Raw genomic sequence first — 20,211 nt, forward strand, 5'->3', positions numbered from 1 at the left:
AAAATGAAAGTAAAATCACTGCTTCATGCTTGCTTCGCACTGCACTGCTTCGCATCTCCTTGCTTTTATCACACATTTTGTCAATAATAATATTGTCTTTTTTGGTCAGAATGTCTCTTTCTGAGTTCATCAAGAACAATGATTCCAGATGTTCATCTGTAAGTCTTGAACGGAGTCTTGTTTTTATGTAACGGCACTAGCGCCTCTAACGGCGGGAGTGGGAGGGAGAGACATGTAAAAATGATCCAAAATGACCGAGATTAGAGTCAAATCAATATATTTCGAAGTCGCTGAGATCATTAATGGTACCACTAAAGCCTAAAACAGAAAGGGCAAGGCCGTAGGCCGAGTAAAGACGGGATCTGGGGGCGGAGCAGTGGGGGTGGGAGGGTTGATATATAAAAATCATGCAAAATGACCGATATTAGAGTCAAATCTATAAATTTCAGGGTCCCTAAGATCATTATAATGACATTCCCAAAGCCAAAAACAGAAAGAGCGAGGCCGCAGGCCGAGCAAATACTGGGATTTGGGGCGGAGCGTGGGGTTGGTAAGGGTGATATGTAAAAATCGTCCAAAATGACCGATATTAGAGTCAAATCTATATATTTAGGGGTAAATCTAATATCATTAATAGCATTTCCACGCCGAAAACAGAAAGAGCGAGGCCGCAGGCCGAGCAAATACCGGGGTCTGGGGTAAAGCACTAGCTGGCCAAAGGCTAGCAAATTTATAAAATAATTATGTAGCTTTGTTTTTTTTTTTTTTTTTTAATGTGTTCTGATAGGAAACTGCGCCTTCCCGAGACTAAGACGGGTCTTAGCCCCTCCCGAGGAGGGCGCAAAGGCACTGATATGAGGAAGGCGCAGCGGCCATCGGGCCGGTACTTGATTATGGCCAGTCCACCCCTGCGTTCGGTGCTCTTCCACTGGGAATCGAACCCAGTACCTCGTTCACTTAGACTATTTTCTTTCACATTCTAGGCTACAGTGGCTCATTAGTACAGCCCTTACTTGTGGTGCATGGGATCTCTGGTTCAATCCTCGGCCATGTTTGTGGACAACATTCTGTCCGTGAGTTTTCTCAGAATACTCCCTCTCACATTCTCATTCAACCAATTCCATCATTCACGTGCTTTAATCACCTGTCTTTAATCATCTGTCTGTTATACCTGTCACAGGTATAATCGTGGAACGTTCAGCTGAAAGATTTCATTTTCATTTCTTTCGCAACGCACTTACTTTCATTACCATCTGTTTCCTTTAATTTAAGGAACACAAAAGATTTCAGTTTCTTGCTATGCTGAAATTTAACGTTTCTACTCGCTATAAGGTCATCAGTGTTTTATACAGTTGTTACTACCTTCCATTATAACTAAGGTATTTCACAACTACTGACGAAGAAGTGAATATATGAGAGTTGCCCACAAAATGATAACTCCATCTCCTTTCAACCAAGACCTAAAATGATCGAATACGGGACTGACTTCATCGAGGGAGTCGAGGGAGTCGAGGGACTCGAGGGAGTAAAAATTTTCACTCGAGGGAGTAAAAATATTCACTCTAGGGAATCGAGGGAGTAAAAATTTTCACTCGAGGGAGTAAAAATATTCACTTGAGGGAGTCGAGGGAGTAAAAAGTTTCACTCGAGGGAGTAAAAATATTCACTCGAGGGAGTCGAGGGAGTAAAAATATACACTCGAGGGAGTCGAGGCAGTAAAAATATACACTCGAACGAGTAGAGGGAGTAAAAATATTCACTGGAGGGAGTCGAGGGAGTAAAAATATTCACTCGAGGGAGTCGAGGGAGTAAAACTATTCACGCGAGGGAGTCGAGGGAGTAAAAATATTCACTCGAGGGAGTCGAGGGAGTAAAATTATTCACTCTAGGGAGTCGAGGGAGTAAAAATATTCACTCGTGGGATGCGAGGCAGTAAAAATACTCACTCGAGGGAGTCCCTAGAGTGAATATTTTTTCTCCCTCGACTCCCTCGAGTGAATATTTTTACTCTCTCGAATGAATATTTCTACTTCCTCGACTCCCTCGAGTGAATATTTTTAAACCCTCGACTCCTTCGAGTGAATATTTTTACTCCCTCGACTGAATATTTTTACTTCCTCGACCCCCTCGAGTGAATATTTTTACTACTTCGACTCCCTGGAGTGAATATTTTTACTCCCTCGACTCCCTCGAGTGAATATTTTTACTCCCTCGAGTGAATATTTTTACTCCCTCGACTCCCTCGGTTGAATATTTTTTACTCCCTCGACTCCCTCGAGTGAATATTTTTACTCCCTCGACTGAATATTTTTACTCCATCGAGTCCCTCGAGTGAATATTTTTACTCCCTCAACTCCCTCGAGTGAATATTTTTACTCCCTCAACTCCCTCGAGTGAATATTTTTACTCCCTCGACTCCCTCGAGTGAATATTTTTACTCCCTCGACTCCCTCGAGTGAATATTTTTACTCCCTCGACTCCCTCAAGTGAATATTTTTACTCCCTCGAGTGAATATTTTTACTCCCTCGACTCCCTCGAGTAAATATTTTTACTCCCTCGACTCCCTCGGTTGAATATTTTTACTCCCTCGAGTTAATATTTTTACTCCCTCGACTCCCTCGAGTTAATATTTTTACTCCCTCGACTCCCTCGAGTGAATATTTTTACTCCGTCGAGTGTATATTTTTACTCCCTCGACTCCCTAGAGCGAATATTTTTACTCCCTCGAGTGTATATTTTTACTCCCTCGAGTGAAAATTTTTACTCCCTCGACTCCCTAGAGCGAATATTTTTACTCCCTCGAGTGAATATTTTTACTCTCTCGACTCCCTCTAGTAATTATTTTTACTCCCTCGACTCCCTCGATGAAGTCAGTCCCATCGAATAGTGCATATTAGACATGTCAAACTCGCTGTCCACGAGCTGCATGTGGCCCTTGACTTTTTTTTTTTTTTTTTTTTTGCGAGGAGCACGGTGGCTCAGTGGTAGAGCGTTTACCTGTTATGCATGGAGTCCTTGTTTCGATCCCAGCTCATGCCAAGTGAACTTTGTGGTGGACAAATACAGTGTGCGTGGGCTTTCTCGGGGTTCTCCCGTTTCCTCCCACTTTCTTCATTTCATTCATTTCTTATCATCATCGTCTTCTTTAGCCTATGGCTGTATGAATCTTAATGTATGTTCACCACCACGCGTACTCCTACTGGGGATTGAACCTGGATCATTTGTAATAAAAGAAAAAACGCGTACCATTTAGCCACAAAGGAGCTTATCAATAGTTACAAATTACTGTTTAAAGACTTTAGGACTCATATGCTTCGTTTTTAATTCTGTTTTCTAAATTCAATTTCGTGAAACCATAAAAGGAACGTTTTTCCCTTGTGTTGACGGAACACACATACCAGGCAGCGTCGTCCGTAGTTATTTTAAAAGAAGTAAGTTCAATGCCAAGTTCAAGATGTCAGCACCGGCAGTGTCGTCGCACAATGTCACCGTCTAATTTGGGTAACCCCACGCTGCACGGTGCGGGGATAACTAATTGGATAGCGGCGGGGTGAGGTGGAGGGAGGAAGAGATCAGAATATTACTCGGCTACCTGGCGTCTCCAAATTGTCTTAACGCCGTGCTTTGCCAGGGCTTCACGTCAACCAAGGATAAAATCTACAAAGACTTACAAAGGAATTGAATAAAGAAAAAGTAGGAAGTTTTGGCACAAGGCTTGGACACCTTTCCAGGAAATTTAACGCGTTGTTTGCAAAAGATGAAGAAAGACAAAACAGCGTTTTTAACATTCAGTATCATTTAAGTAATAGATAAAACCGAAAAGAGCAGATAATAATATTAAATAGAAGAAAAAAAAATATAGTAAGAGCACGTGGAATATTTCGACCTATTCGAAATATAAAACTTATTTCATTAATATATCTCCGGATAGACTAATAACCCAGATTCCACGTGGAGTAATTAGCGTTTTTCCTTTGAGCAGGGGTAAAATTACTTTTTTTCTTTCTTCTTGAGTAGATGCCGATTCATTACATTTATCTAGCTTGTGTTGGATACACCATCACAAATTTTAATTTAATAGTAGACATGTAAACAGTTTCGAGAATACAGGGTCCCTACTTGTCAGGGAAGTCAGGAAAAACTCATGGAAAATAGTGCAAGTCAGGGAAGCTCAGGGAAAAAGACTAGAAATCAGGGAAAATCAAGGAAATTTGATAAAATATATTTTTCTAACATTAATTGTACACCAATTTCAGCTTAGCTAACCATTATAATGCCTATTAGTTTTTTATTGCTTTTTTTTCAATATACAGTTTTGTTTTTATTGCTGTTTATCTTCTACATGATAGAATAAATATTCTCATATGTAAATATTCACTATTATTTATTCCTTGTTCATATGCCAACATCATCCGACACCTGTCACGAAAGTCAGGAAATTTCCTACCCAAGATCAGAGAAAGTCAGAGAAATAGATTTTTCCAGATCAGTAGGAACCCATGAATACGTACCTTTAATAGATGTCAGAACTATTTTTTTTTTTTTAAATCCAGTCGTGAATTTGTTTGTTATAGCATGAACTGATTGTTTAAATATATCGATAATAAAAAAGAAGTTGACGCCTGTCCTTTTTTTTTTTTTTTTTTATGAAGGTGGTGTTATTGTACGTTGTTCTCCTGATTTTATATAATTGTTTTGTTTTTAGTTGGAGTATTTTCCTTTTCAGCTTCTATGCCATATGACACCTGACCCTACAGTTTTAAATTGGAATCGGTATCGGTATTGGTATCGGTATCGGAATGAGTTTAAATTTTAGGACTCGCCTACTAGGAATGAAAGCCAGGACCTCATGCACAAACGCATGCGCACTTAGCACTAGACTAGCGGGCAGGGTTAGCTTTCATATACACGCTTTATAACATTGACATCTATATGTACACAATGATATGTGATTTATCACTGGAATAGTCACAACCATAGGAGTAATAAGGGAAGGGCGAGAAAAATAACATGTTATTTTGATATAATGCCGGTGCTGAGCAGACAACTCCCAACTAAATTTGGCTGGCTGTGAGAGTTGCAACAGTAGGAGATTAATTTATAAATTTTAATATACCTTCCTTTCTTTCATTATGAAGGCACTTGTAATAAAACACATGATTAATGTTATGAAGAATTACTTTAAGAAACTTATTTATAATAAGTTACAAACAGAAAGAATACATGTTAAATGTATAAACTCAAATTTGAGGTTCTTGTTGCTTTCGGTGTGCTTTTTCTTTCTTCTACCTTCATAAGAGAACTTAAAAAGAGTGGACTAGGGAATTTAAAGTGTCAAAGAAGATGTTACCTTTGCTGCAACCTTTCTCTTGAGAGTTCGTTTTTGATAGATGAAAAGCACTCTTTCCTTTCTTAACCCTCTGTAACATCTCAAATTTCCTAATCCATACTTTCCACAGACTCTTTATGAAGGCAGAGAGAGAGAGAGAAAGTCGAAATTATAATATACAAAAATTAAAAATAAAACGGTGCTTAGCTGAGTTTATAAAACTCACATTTTAAAATTTTTGAAGCGTTCTGCGGCTTTTCTTTCGAGGGCTTAGAGAGCTTAGAAAGAGGAGGTTAGGGAATTTGAGGTGTTAATTGCTGCATCGTTGCACTTGTGACTTTGGTTCCGATAAGTAAGAGTTACCTGTTCCTTTTTTCTCTACCTTCTATAATTCCTCAAATTCCCTAGTCCATCATTTCTAAGCATTCTTGATAAAGACAACATAGAGAAAAATATGTGAAATTATAATATGTAAAAATTAAAACTAAAACAGATGAATTCATGTGTCAGTACTTCCAAATTTTAAAAATATTAAAGAAGAGGAAACGAACTAGTATCAGTTTTGTTGGCTTTCACATAGAGAGGAAGATAAGTTAAACCCCGATTTGAAGTGAATATACACTAAACTGTAAAAATATTAGGTTAGTACACACCGTATACCACCTAGACGCCCCATTACGTCTCTACTTGTACCATTCTGGAATTGTATTTGTAACTCCAGATTGAAACAAGAAATCCATATTAAAGATGGATATAGAAAACATCGATATAAAATCATAAATTGTTCTTTCAGATTCCAATCAGTCAAAAAGAACCAATTCTCCGTCATTCTAGTAAGTCAATAAGAATCAGTCTTGCAGAGCATGAGGTTGATCACACCGATGGCTTATGCAAGAGAATTCCGGGTTTTAACCCCCTTCTCCCCCTGAGCAAGATATTGTGGAAAAATAAACGTCTAGTATATATTAAGATACGTGCATAAACACCTGAAATGATGTAAACTTGGGAGCTTCACTCCTTCCTCCCCTACTGTTGTTGATGAAATTCTGCGGACGCTACTGGTTTGACAAGCAATTGAAAATTATATGGCGTATTACCAATTATGTCTTTCTCTTTAATATTTTCTTTGTTTTCCTACTTCTCTAAGTTACGACTGTTTTCAAATTAGCAATATTACTTTTATGAGAATTACTATTGGTCAAGAGATTTTTTTTTTTTCACTGTTTTCATAGTAGAAGGAAGGAAGGATTCTTATGTAACTAAGATGTTTATATTTTTCTCCGATTCTTAGCGTAGCATTACTAATATTAATACTACTTTAGATTTTTATCGGAGATGCAGGGATATAGCGTACCACCTTCCCAATTCGTTAGCAGAGTAAAATCTTTGATATAAGCATACTGACCAGTTTTAGCTATTGATTTGTGTTAGAATATATTTCAATAGTGATTAAATAGGAGTTGCAAGGTCTGTTTGTTGTTCGTGTAACATCACTGAAAATCACAAACATTACATAAGACAAAGTAATATCTCCTTGTTAAATCACAGTTCCCTCTTAATGACAGTTTACTCGCTAAAGCCCTGTTGCGGATTCAAAGTATGCATTCTGTCCGATCTTTGTGTAACAAAATCCGCTTGGTTTCTGAGCGCTAGATGAGTTATACGTGCTTCAATGCCAGTAGATCTTCTTTTAACCTTGCGCAGTACACGAAATTAAATATAGAACCTTATTTTGAGTTATATTCTACTATTGTGAAATAGTTTTTTCTTTTCTTTCTTACTAAAGCAAAATGGTTTCCAACAGGGATTTTGTTTATGAACTTGTTTGGATAGTTCAGTATGTGTTGTTAATGAAGAAAGAAAGAAAAAAGAAGTCCACTAACACTCCTAATGGTTATTTTTCCGGAGTGAAAACTGCTGTTAGAATTAATTGAATAGGATTCGAAGCCAACTTGGCGTGATAGTTAACATCCCTACAATCTGCTTGGTGTGACAGAGGAAAAATTATGGCGCAGGGCAAGGTTCTGGTTCTGATTCAAGAAATTGAATCTCTGTTGCTTTGTATTTTTTTAAACGTATGCATTCTGTGTATTTTCTTTGTTTTTGTTTACCGTTCAATCAAGTAAAGCCGATTTTGGCATCGCTGGGTGTTGGCCAAAAGTGCTAGGAATCCAATCAGAGTAACATCTCAAGGAAGAGATAAAACTGTATTGGTTTAACTGCTTAAATTTAGAGTTTTCCAATTACGTATTGGTTCTCCTGTTTCGATTTCCGGTTTGTCATTACTCATACATGTATTTTTACTTCTTTTATTATTTAATGTTTGGCGACATTTTTTTATCGCAGAGATGTTTATAAAATATATTCAAATAAATTTTGAAATGCATCCAAAATTGAATAGAGATCATATAAGAGTAATCAGAATAAGACTTAATAAAGGAAAAGGACTCGGCCTCTAATGCGAAAGGTTTTAAGTTAGATCTATAGGTTATTATTATTATTATTATTATTATTATTATTATTATTATTATTATTATTATTATTATTTTCTTGTTTTCCTACCTTGATTAATTCTTTGATCATTCAAGCTGTTTTACGAAGGGGGACTTTTCCAGATATGCGAGGTGCGTTAGATAAGTAATCAGACGTACGAACTGGCGCTATGCACGAACCGACAACGCTGCTGCCGCCGCCTTCGTACGACAGATAATCTTTTCCGTTGTCTCAGTTCAAGTTTGAACTTACTGCTGTTCCAACGCGATTGTTGAGAGCGACTGAAGTGAAGCTGTGTTTGTGAGGCCGTATCACGAAAATGAACCGACTTGAGGAACGTTGTACCGTCAAATTTTGTGCAAAGCTTGGCGGATGCGCCACGATGACTTACGAAAAGTTACAAAGGGCTAATGGTAAATATTTCCTATTCAGAGCTCAAATGTTCAGATGGCACAAGTCCTTTTTAAAAGGCCAAGAACAAGTGGAAGACGAACATCTTGTGAGAAGTCCTTCAAATTCAAAAACGGATAACAACGCGAAAAGAGTGAATTGAAGTCTCTTGTGAGGTCATATCGTCGATTGACGGTGAAAATAATCAGTAGTGAGTGAAATACATTTACTGTCCATCAAATTCTAATGCAGGGTGTGGGGATAAGAAATGTGTGTTCCTAAGTGGTTCCAAAAAGCCTGACGACTGAGCAGAAGGCCAATTGGAGAGATGTGTCTTAATCTTTGCACCGCCTTGAGAGAGTTGCTGATCTCCCAGATCGGTGGATCTCAGTCCCTGTGACTTGGTTTTATTCTCTCTACTCAAAAACCATTTGAAAGGGTACCATTCTGTTACGTCGGATAATATCCAGGAGAGCCTAATGGACAAACTGAAAATATATTCCAGCACAAGCTTCCCAACACTGCTACGAAGATTGAAAACGTCTCCATCTCTTTGTAGCTGCTCAGTGAGTTTATTTAAAAGGGGATAACAATGATTTTTAAAAAGAATAAAATTCATCGTTGTCTCATTACTTTTCTAACACACCTCGTATTTCCAAGTTTATTACTATTATTATTTTTACACAATGGTGTATATGCAATGGGGGAAATATTTTCCTGGCATGGAAGAAATTCTTTGGAGAACTGGGGATATTAATCTACGAGAAGGTGAAATACACCTCGCCCTCCTTTTAATTCGAACCTTGCTGTCAGTACAATGATCCGTTGTTCGTTATCTGGCAGAACTTTTCCTTTTCGCTTGATTACCAGATGCTTACTGGTTTGTCACCTATAAAATGTTTCAAGTGAAACACGTAAAGTCCATGGGACAGAAACATGGACATTACGTAAATACAATGGGGAAGACCAGAGGCTTTTGAAATGACTGTACACGAGAATGGGTAGACTTAGCTAGCTCGAACAGAAAACTAATCAGAAATCAGTGAAAACAACAATTCTAGTGTGTTAATCAAAAAAAGAAAAAAAAGGGGGGGGGGTATGACTTTGCCTGAGAAGGAACTGTATCATGATGGACGTGGTAGACGGTATGTTGGCAGATAAAGGAGGAAGGGAGAAAAAGTTAAAGTTGATAGGCATTAAAAGTACGTGTAGCGAAAAGATTAGCTGCAAGCTAATGGAAGTTTCTGAATTAGCGGCAAGTGATTTGCCAGTAATAGCAGCATATTGATGATGATGATGACGGTAACTATGAATATGATGATTGTTGGTATTGTTTTTCATTTCGTCATGGTATTTTTGAAGAAACCCACTATTTAGCTAAAAATAATTGAGTGTAGACTTTTTCCTACTAGTCTCTCCGGAATTAATATTTCATGCTCGAAAAGTTGGTAGGAAAAATGGATTCCGCTGAATTATAAATAATAGAAAATAATTAGTCTAAAATAATGAAATTTAATTAACCAAGTAATGCAGGATGGCACGATTTCCTTCTATTAATTCATAATCGTAACTCATCGAAACTAGAGGTATTCCAGCGTTCCACTTCTATTATTTAGAGTTAGTTTTGTACGAAATAAAAGAAATAACTCTTTTTCGAAACCCATGACAATATATCGTGACACCCGTCATTCTAATGGGTTAATTTAATGACATAAAAGACTTCAGTGGAACAAAAATTTTTGAGAAGGCACTTTCCTTCCTGGACGATCAATAACGCTGTAGCCGTTGTACGACGTTTCCCGGTGAACTAGGAAAATAAAAGATGTGGGTTTGCGTTTTTCAGATACGCTAGAATACTTAACTGATTCCAGGAATAAGGTAGTCTTGTTTCTAAAACATGAATACATCTTCCTTTCAGGCTCTGTACGCTTATAAGTAATATCATAGCAGACGAAGCATATTCGACGTGCTTTTAAAGTAGCACATACAAGCCTCTAAATTAAAACATGTTAGTGAGAGTACCAGTAGGATACTATCAAAAAGATGGAGTGATAGGGTCTGCAGTTTATTTGACTGTATGAGTGTACTTTTCGATGGAAATATCAACCTAAATAGATATGCATTTTTGATATTCATTTGATAGAACATGCATTTTTTGCTTCTGCTTATAACTTTATCAAACTTCACCTATCTGTTTATCAAATTTCACTGAATCTCCCCCGTTGCTTAGGGTTGGAGTAGATGGAGAAGAAGAGGTCAAAAGGAGGTAAATTCAATCTTAACTTAGGACTTGCAAATATTTACGAATACAATACTGCTCTAATAAACTTAAAAGAACTACCACTAATACCTATGGTAGAAGTGGCGGTGCCCATGTTTGTGTAAATGTGTAGTGTTGCTTTTTATATAAGTTTATTCAAAAAGCGCGCCGATTTTGTTCCGTCAAATTATGAATTTTATTTTTTCAAAACATACTAACAAAATTCGTAAACATGTTTATCACACATTCCGATTTCAGGTATGGTGAATGACGTCGGACATATGGCTTCCTTTACTGCGCTGGCATGCAATAACTGTTCATGAAATTCACTATAGCTGCCTGACTAACAGCCACACTGTCACGAACCACTGCAATGTTTTGCTCAGGATGACCACCACGACGACGCCCAGGACTTTTTCATAAGTCTGTGAATTGTTAATTCATTCGGTACCTCATTTCGCCCTAGACTGCACGAAGTCGCCTGACAGGGGTTGCTGCATAACTTTCTCTGTTCTGATAAGCTTTCACAATTAGCACACATTGCGCTATAGTAAACTATTCCATGGCTAGACACAGACTCAAAAAATGCGAGAAAGTCGGAATGTTTGTGGGTAGAGCAATAATACAAAACAATGTCGGCAACCGAGAAACAAAAATTAAACAGACGATTCAAAACTGGCGCGCCTTTTGAATAACCCTTTATTAATTTGAGGAGGCAGAATCCTTAGAAACTAATTTTAAACATACTCAATCATATTGTCAAGAGAGAAGTGATCTCAGGGATTTTGAACTACCGCTCATGCCTATGGTAAAAGTGTTCGGGCTTGAACAAATTTTCAATTGCGCTTCTTATATTAACTTTGAGGTCATCATTTTTCTCGTTATCTCATGGGTGGATATGTTTAAAAATAGTCCCATTGTATTCCACATCTTCAAATTAGTATAAGAATCAATTAAATATTTGTCCAAGCGTAGGCGCTTTTACCGTTGACATAAGCAATAGTTTTTTTTTATTGGTAAATTGTAATCAGGATCTTTTCGCATTTTAGGAATACTTTGATAATACTCCGGTACTATGCCAATTTCGGGCATCTCGGCGTAGAGTTCATACTTAAGATTTTTTCTTTTTTTGGTTTTGTTTCTAACATAAGTTACTACGTTAGACAATTTTATATTCTTGTATATTTGTGTTATGGTAGAGAGGTTAATAGCATCTATTTAGAAAAGAATGTAGTACATATATATAATAAAAAAACTAACAAAAAATTAAAAATGAGTTTAGAGAAAACATCTCTTTGAGTTAGCATCATAATGTGATGTTTTTTTCCGTAAAAATAGAAAAAAAAAAGACTATTTCAATTTTTGATGTGGGAGAGGTCCAAAGAAGTCGGCATCTTTTCATGTGTGTTTCCGAGTCAAAGAGAAAAGATTCTTCGTCCTCACTTTCCCAAATAAAAACTACGAAGTAACAACCCAGACAAGATAATCGCATAAGTTCGTCGGCAGTGGGATAAAAGAAAGAAAGAAGGGTAATAGGTTAAAAACATGTGAAGTTAATTTTACGTACAGGGAACATTAGTTCCATCTGTGATTCTGACGCCTCTTTTTATATACTACATATATATTTAGAGAGAGAGAGAGAGATCTGATAACGTAAAGTTTTTTTTCTTCAGTCACCACGTAGAGGGTCATTTAAAACAAGAGAAGGCTATAAGAAATCATAAAGGGCATCTGAAAAATTCCAACACGGTGCTTCGAAATTGTTTTACATTCACAGCAATTAGTATTATGTCCTTGGTTATGTGGATGTTTAGATAACCTTGTGATTTTTTTTCTTTCTCTTTAAATGATGGCAAATATATCTTTTTTCTTTGTTTTCTAACGTTTAAATCTAACAGTATTTTACTCCTGACAAATTCCATAGCTTGTACCTGTAAGTGGCCCTTGACTCAAGAAAATATTAACCAGTTAGTTTTTTTTTTTTTTTTAAATTTTTATTTTAATGTAAAGAAAGGTATTTAAAAATCCCTAAGAGACATTCTACATTGTATTATGCGTGTATGGAGCGGGTAACGAGGGGGAGAGACATCAAATCTTTAACTTGTAACTCAAGTGTTCTTCATTGATTATTCAGTAGTAGAGACCCATACCTCCAGTGCGTGAGATCCCAGGTTCGATGCTCGGCAAAGTTAGTTTGTGGTTGACAACATCGTATCCGTTTTTTTTCTCGGTGTACTCCCGTTTCCTTCCACATTTCATTCTACCACTTCTTCCATCATCATTCACCTGACTTAGTCAGCCGTTTATCTTAGCCTAAAGGGCATAATTTGTGGGACGTTAAACTTGAAGATTTCATTTCATTGATCATTATGAGCTAAAGCATCGAAGAATAAATACATGAATCTATACCATAAACCTGGAAAAGAAAATGGTTCATGAATACATAAGAAAATTCTGAATTGCCTTCTTCAATATTTTGCTCATTAATGGTAGACCTCATTTGAGACTACAAAAGAAGGAAGTATATGTGGTAATATTCACGTCTATACTCAGAAGAAGAAGAGAAAAGGAGGGTTTTGACATAAATTAACGAATACCGTCAAAAGGAAGATTTTTAAATTTGTTTTCATTAAAATAAAAATAACGAAATTAAACCAAGGAAAATTAAGCAAAAGATTGCTTTTGTAATTGAAATGGTAGATCCAGCAAACTAGTAATATCACTAGCAACAAATAAAACTTAACAGCCATCTTTCACGGCTTCATTTACACTTCAAATACTGTTTTTTTTTTTTTTTTTTTTTTTTTTTTTTTTTTTTTTTACGATATATTAAGAAAAATCAGTATAATATGCTCTTCTAAGTTTTTATTTTCATATAGGCATTCATTTTTTAATATGAACTTTCCCTTAGCCAAAGCAGACAATTACAACCGAAATATAAAACTTAAAACAAATGAGTTTCGTTTCACAGCCTGAAACTACGACAGACTTCCAAACTATACGAATTCAATACGTACTCAAACTAGAACTAGTATATCTGTAACTACTAGTTGCAATGGATTAATAAGATCAAAAATATAACCTCCGTTCTTTGGATTCTGAATCCAATCAAAAAGCTATTACGAGCTGTCCCTTACTGTTTGTGTTCTATGGCGATAAAGGTTGAAACCGGATATTGTAAATTTGAACCATTTCTGGTTTGTATAGAGGGTTGAAATGGGAGGAGATAGATCCTACTCATGGGAAGCTGAATAGATTGCAGAGAACCGCATCTCAATATCTCTTACCGTTTTTGCTCTATGGAAATCAGTATTGAAAACGAAATAAATTTCAACCGCTTCCGGTTTTGGTAGAGTGTTACACGTTATAATGATACGTTCTCTTGAGATCCTGAATCGATTGCAGAAAACCGCTTCTCTCTATCATTTTTATTCTATGGCAACAAATGTTGAAACCGGAAATGGTTGAGTTGAACCACTTCTGATTTGAATAGAGGGTTAACGGAGGAGATGGACCCATTGTTGGGAAGTTTAATCGATTGCGAAAAGCACTGCTAGATACCTCTTACCATTTTTGTTCTGATACTTATCGATAGGCGGATGAACAAAACCGTTCTATAAGACTTCCAGCGTTTATGCATACCATAGTTTGGAATTCTAAAATACTGTAATACGAATAATTTTTAATAGTTTTCTGTTTAGAACTTTTGGGTAAAATAGACATATAAATATGTTAACTAACAGAATTTCAGTACATTTTACAGTTTTTTTTTTTTTTGTTTGTTTGTTTGTTAGCTAATTCAAATATTTCAAACCGGTATCGTTCGAGTTTAATATCTCAGTATTTGAAGAAAGATCTGGGAAGATTCTAATTCTCTTGCAAAAGGGTGCTACAAGCTTAAAACATCCATAAACCGTGTTTCAGTATTACCTACTCTTTCTTTCTCACAACGTCCGACGGTGTCTTATGTTTTTCTTGGACGAAATATTGGGTAGTTAGACTCTGAAACCAAACTGGACAAAAACGTATTATGTATAGATGTTAGAGTGATGCAAGTAGTTATTCCACCGTGTATGCATGCTTGCGGCAAAATTAATCTCACTTGAATTACGGTAGTTTGAATGTACGCTTAAGTTCAAAATAATTGTCGCATATCTATAACTGTCTTCTTGTAAGAATATAATTTGATAATGATTTTGCAGGGCACTTTTAATACTGATACTATGTGTATAATCGGGAAATGTATATTTGTGGTAAATTTCGTAGAAAAAGAATTACAAACACGAAAATTAGAATGACTAAAACAAAATGTTGCTAAATGGACCAGAAAGTTTTATTTTCGTTTTATTGTGCTTATTTACTACTCTTTTGACATGAAATTTGCCACATACATGTCTTTGCCGATTATAGATATACTAACATTATAAGAAATACCGGACGAATTCGTTATCAAATTATACTACAAGATATTGATAGACATGCGACAGTAATTTTAGACATGATTGTACATATAATTTGCTTCTGTTTCTTTCGGGAATTCGATGGTTCTATTTCTCTTTCCAAATTGCTTTTATAATTAGTAGGTAAAGAATGGTATTACATAATTAGTTCATGAAAAAAATGTAAAAAGCTTTAACTACTATTAAGATCATGATCTGGCGAGTTGGGATGAAGAAAGTTTTGAGGTGATTTGATAAAGATTGTTTCTGTATAGAATTACAAAAAATAAATAAGTAAATGCCCTTTGCATATGCACTTAATTGATAGTGTGTTTGACTTAAGGGAGGCGATAAATATTTCACAACTTGCATATTCATTGTAAGAAAAAATAAATGCGCTTTCTTTTTGTACGTTATCAAAAGAATTGTATTGATACTCAAAGATAGAAATTGATTCGTATTTGCTATTAAGAAAACTTAATTCAGAATGCATTTTTCTTTTTAAAAATCTCTGTACTGTTTCAACAAGTTCTCTTGTCTTCCTTGGCGGCTTCGTAAGTCCTTGTACACTTGCATCACTAATGACCGCTGAGGAAGACATTGAATTTGTGGAAACTGTTCGGAAATTTTAGACAAGTAAGAAATGTATCTAAACAATTGTATTTATTCCTGCATGGCTTACAGAATTGAGAGAATAATTGTGAAGGAATCGGAAATTGTCTACAAAGATAAATGTGTAATGTCTTTATTCTGGGTTATAATATATGTACGTAATTCTATTACAATAATATCTAAGTAGTTGATGCTTTCTACAATTGACGATCCTGCCAATTTGAGAGTTATAAAGAATCTTTAACGTGATATCGATATCTCATTGCAGTCATTCATGTTAATAAGGGTTCTCCGCTTGTGTAGGCATTCACATTAATTTTTTTTCTATATTCGTTATATTTTTCTGCTAATCTTCTTTAACATAATTGGAATGAAAGAAAATTTAAAAATAGCAGAAAATTTACATTTTAGAATACCTGATTGTATACGATACTCAAAGGGCAAGATATATTGTAGTACATTTTGTCAAAAACAAAAGAGAACTTTGAAACACTGATAGATAATAACGCCCAATTAATTATAACTGAAACAATGAAATTCAATGAATGACGTTTTGTTATCTAACAGATCGTCTTATTTGTTTTTATTAAAATATACTTATTAGCGATGACACTTCTGTAATAACTTAAGAATTATACAGAGATTCTGTGATGAAAGTAGTGTGTACATTGCATAAATACTAGTTTTTCTACTTAGACGTCTCAGCTTAGGTTCTGCCAGAAGTATTCCCATTCACTTATGTTGAAACTGTTTCAAAAATCATCTGTATCTTTATGTTCCTCAGCTGATACAGACTGTCATCAAGCTATGAAGAACAGTGGTCGAAGTGAGACGGTATGCGGTTGTACAGTAATGAGGACATACCGTCTCTGATTTTTCTGGTTAAAGGCAATATTTAAATAGCCGGTATGCTGAGTCAAAATCATAATAAAACCGCCTGTTTTTTCCCCACTTCAAACACTGAGAAGAGTGAAACTCTCAGATCTCCCATCAAACCATGAGGGTTGGAATTGCTACATCATAAGACATACAGTCAAGCTCTGAAGAGTGACATTGTTACACCGTGAGACATACCTGATACCAATGAAGAGTGAGTGTTACTCCAGTAGTCATTGAGAATAGAACATTATTCACTCTCTAGCTCATAACAAGAAAACTATTATAAAAGTTCTTCGAACCATCTGAGATTTTTTTTCTCAATAATCCTTAGTGATACGGACCGAAGGAATACTGTTTTTCTAGGTTCATGGAACATCACGCAGTATTATGAACGAATATAGTAATGGAAATTTTCATATCCTCTCATCCATGTACTTCCGCAAAAGGGAGCGACAAGGAGGGATGGGAGTGCGTGGGTTCAAGTGAGTCAATAATTTGAATTAAGTTGCCATATTCGAGCAATGAAATCTAATAATCCTATATATATATAGTGTCTCAAAAGTCCATTGGCATAGGGTAACTTTCTTATTAACAGAGTTACAACAAAATATAAGAGGGGAACCCGTCTCCAAATACTGTATTATGTTTTCAATCTAAAGTGAAAGGTTTTTTTTTTTTTTTTTTTTTTTTTTTTTAATCGGACAAACCGTTTGGGCTGTACACTCTTCATGCGCCCAATGTTAAATGAAAATGCAACGTTGCCACTTACCTGGACCCACAACATAAGTGAACAAAGTTGCTGTATTTTACGCTAATGTGTCAAATTCCAACCCCCATTTCAAACAGTCACTTCATTCATTTATGTTTTGTTTCCTGGTAAATGCTAACGTTGCATTTTTATTTAACATTGGGCGCATAAAGAGTATACAGCCCAAACGACTCGTCCGATTTAAAACAAAAATCCTGCACTTTAGATTGAAAACATAATATTTGGAGACTGTTTCCTCTCTTACATTTTGTTGTAACTCTGATAATATCAATCTTACCCTATAACAGGTGACTATTGAGACACCCTGTATATAGATATATTTCTTAACGTTATACGAAGCATCTCTAGTTGACTTCTTTGCACGGTCTTTTCCTTCCCCTATCCTGAGCTGAGCATTATTTAACAAAAGGACTTAAATTGCTTCGTCCTGCGATAAATCCTACGGACGCGCATGCTCTTATCTTAAATGCAATAGATTTGTGGAATTTCCCTTAAAGAAACTAAAAAATATTGCAAGTATTATGGACGAATGTAATAGTGAAACTTTCACTGTGTAAATTATTTCCGTCCAAAACACAAGAAATGCGCAGAATTTCTCATAAAGAAACTTAAAAATTACAAATCATCATTTAACATATCTATCCACAGTATATTGTAGTTGGCCTATAATCTTTGATATTAAAATGAACACTATGGTGCTTTCGAAAATTGGTAACTACCTAAGAAACCAGTTTGATTGGCAACAAATACAGAAGTATTGTAAAAAATCAGCGCATGGAGATGAGCGTTACTTATTTGATATGAGTGGTATACATCAATGAGGAATAATTCATGTAGTGGATAAACATAAGATGATGAATTTGAGCAATATACAGGGATGGGCCATGACTGTTTATATTTCATGTATTGGTAACATTGTAACATCATTCATTTGTTCTATAGCTCAAATCATGGCAGTTAGCATGAAACAGTGGTCGCCACAACAGTATCTTTTCGGTCGAGGCATTTTTCAAAGTTAAGGAACCTGTGGTCACTACGCAACATGCCTTTTATTGCCACTTTCAGATTCACAGTTTTCACCATGTTCTATTTTACTGTATATGAAAAATTTTCGAAAGATGGCATCCGCATTCTAAAGATCACCAGGACCTCAGTGATGGGCACGGAAATAACCATGCCTTTCAAACTGAAAAATCGCACGTGTCATTGAATTTGCATAAGAATTTGAACTTCCATCCTTTCAAACTGGAAGTTGTACAAATATTAAGTGAAGCCGACAAGGCAGGAAGGAGACTTTCATGATCGTTTGTTAACTTTCGTGACAGATGTCATATTAAGATATCTTCTTGTGACAAACAAAGCATTTTTTTTTTTTTCTATATAGTGAAGTGAATACACAGTCTTCCGCAACTAGGCAGAAAGATATCGTCGCCGGCTTCATGAGAAGCCTTTGCACAGCTTGAAGATAATTCTGTAATGTGCTGTTTCAGTGTTCGATTTATATATATATAAAGACTATCAAGGTTACCCAATCACAGTAAATTCAGATAATGTGGTAGTCATCTTTGTGGAACCTGAGTTCCATCGACGTGGTTATGATATTATCTCCGAGCAATATGGTTCTTTCAAATTAGGGCTATGTCCATATAGGCCCTATGCAAGCAATCCGTAAATCCTCTTCGTTAGTTGTTCTCGAATAAAGTCACCTGATTTTGGGGAGATTTTAATGGCGCCTTGAAAATCATCCGACTTCGATTTCTTTTTGTTAGGCTATATTAAAGCTGAGGTGTTCAAAACACATCCAACAATCGTCCCCACATTCAAGGACTGCATCCGGAACACGGTAGCAGGAATTAGGTCTACTCAGGCAGTTAGTGCAGAACTTCAGAGAATTCTACAGGAATACATACGCTAAAATGTCAGGCACGTTAAACCACAATATTAAAAAGGACTTTTAAATTTAGATCTAATATTAATCCATATGGAAGTGTCACAGTTGCTATTTTCCGTAAATGCTTTGAGGTGTGTTACAAGTATTCGGTTACGTATACAAATCAATTATTTATATTTGATTACACATACTAACACACACTACTTCATATAATTTGATAACGAATTCGTCCGGCATTTCTTATAATGTTAGTATGTGTACTATCGGCAAAGACATGTATGTGGAAAATTTCATGTCAAGAGAGTAGTAAATAAGAACAATAAAGTAAAACTTTCTTGTCCATTTAGCAACATTTTGTTTTACTCATTCTAATTTTCGTCTTTATAATTCTTTTTCTATGAAATTTACCACAAATATACATTTCCTGATTATACACATAGTATCAATATTAAAAGTACCGTGCAAAATCATTATAATTAAAATACGCCAGGTTCGGTTACCGTGCCCCTGTATAAAGTATAGTAACTGCGACGACTCGTAAAGCCAGGACTCTACACCAGTCATAGAACTGCTGTGCCTCACGTGTGAGTGGCAATTAGCCAATGTAAATGGTCATTGAACGCAATAAAATTCAATTCAATTCGGTGCGATTCGTGGAATTGACTTCGGAACGCACACTTGACAAAACATAAAGCAACAGAAATGCAACAACAACATTACCAAACTTAGAAGACGTGATGTACGAGCGACAAAAGAATATCACTTAAAGAAGTATAACACGAACGCTAATAATTATTTGAATTAAACTGTAACAATTAGAATAAAAAAAATAAACAATGGTACAAACAATAACAACAAAAATAAACAAAACGAAATGTAGCTCAATCCGACAGCACTCTACGCTCAGGAAATGTTCGTATAGCACGAGAGACGACACGCAAAATTTCATGGAGTGGGTTGACAACCGTGACAGATCCTCGCGTTCTGTTGGGTTCTGAAATTGGTAGATCTAGGTCAAGTTTCACGACTCCTTGCGACTACTAATCGTGCTCCTTCTGAAATGTTTAGTCGAATATTTAATGATTTTTTTTTTAACGAAACGTTTAATTAGCTTAACGTTCCATTAGAAAACTTTCAGACATCTTTAT

The 20,211-nt window shown here is 35.8% G+C and overlaps 1 protein-coding gene across 4 annotated transcripts in view; it reads left to right on the plus strand.

Moving 5' to 3' along the window:
* smash (smallish) overlaps positions 1 to 20,211 on the plus strand; it is a 357,062-nt gene that overhangs the window by 234,504 nt on the left and 102,347 nt on the right. The gene's annotated exons all lie outside the window — the stretch shown is intronic.

Source organism: Thermobia domestica, chromosome 3, assembly GCF_964235325.1.
Source record: "Thermobia domestica chromosome 3, izTheDome1.hap1.1, whole genome shotgun sequence".
NCBI classification, from domain to species: Eukaryota; Metazoa; Arthropoda; class Insecta; order Zygentoma; family Lepismatidae; genus Thermobia; species Thermobia domestica.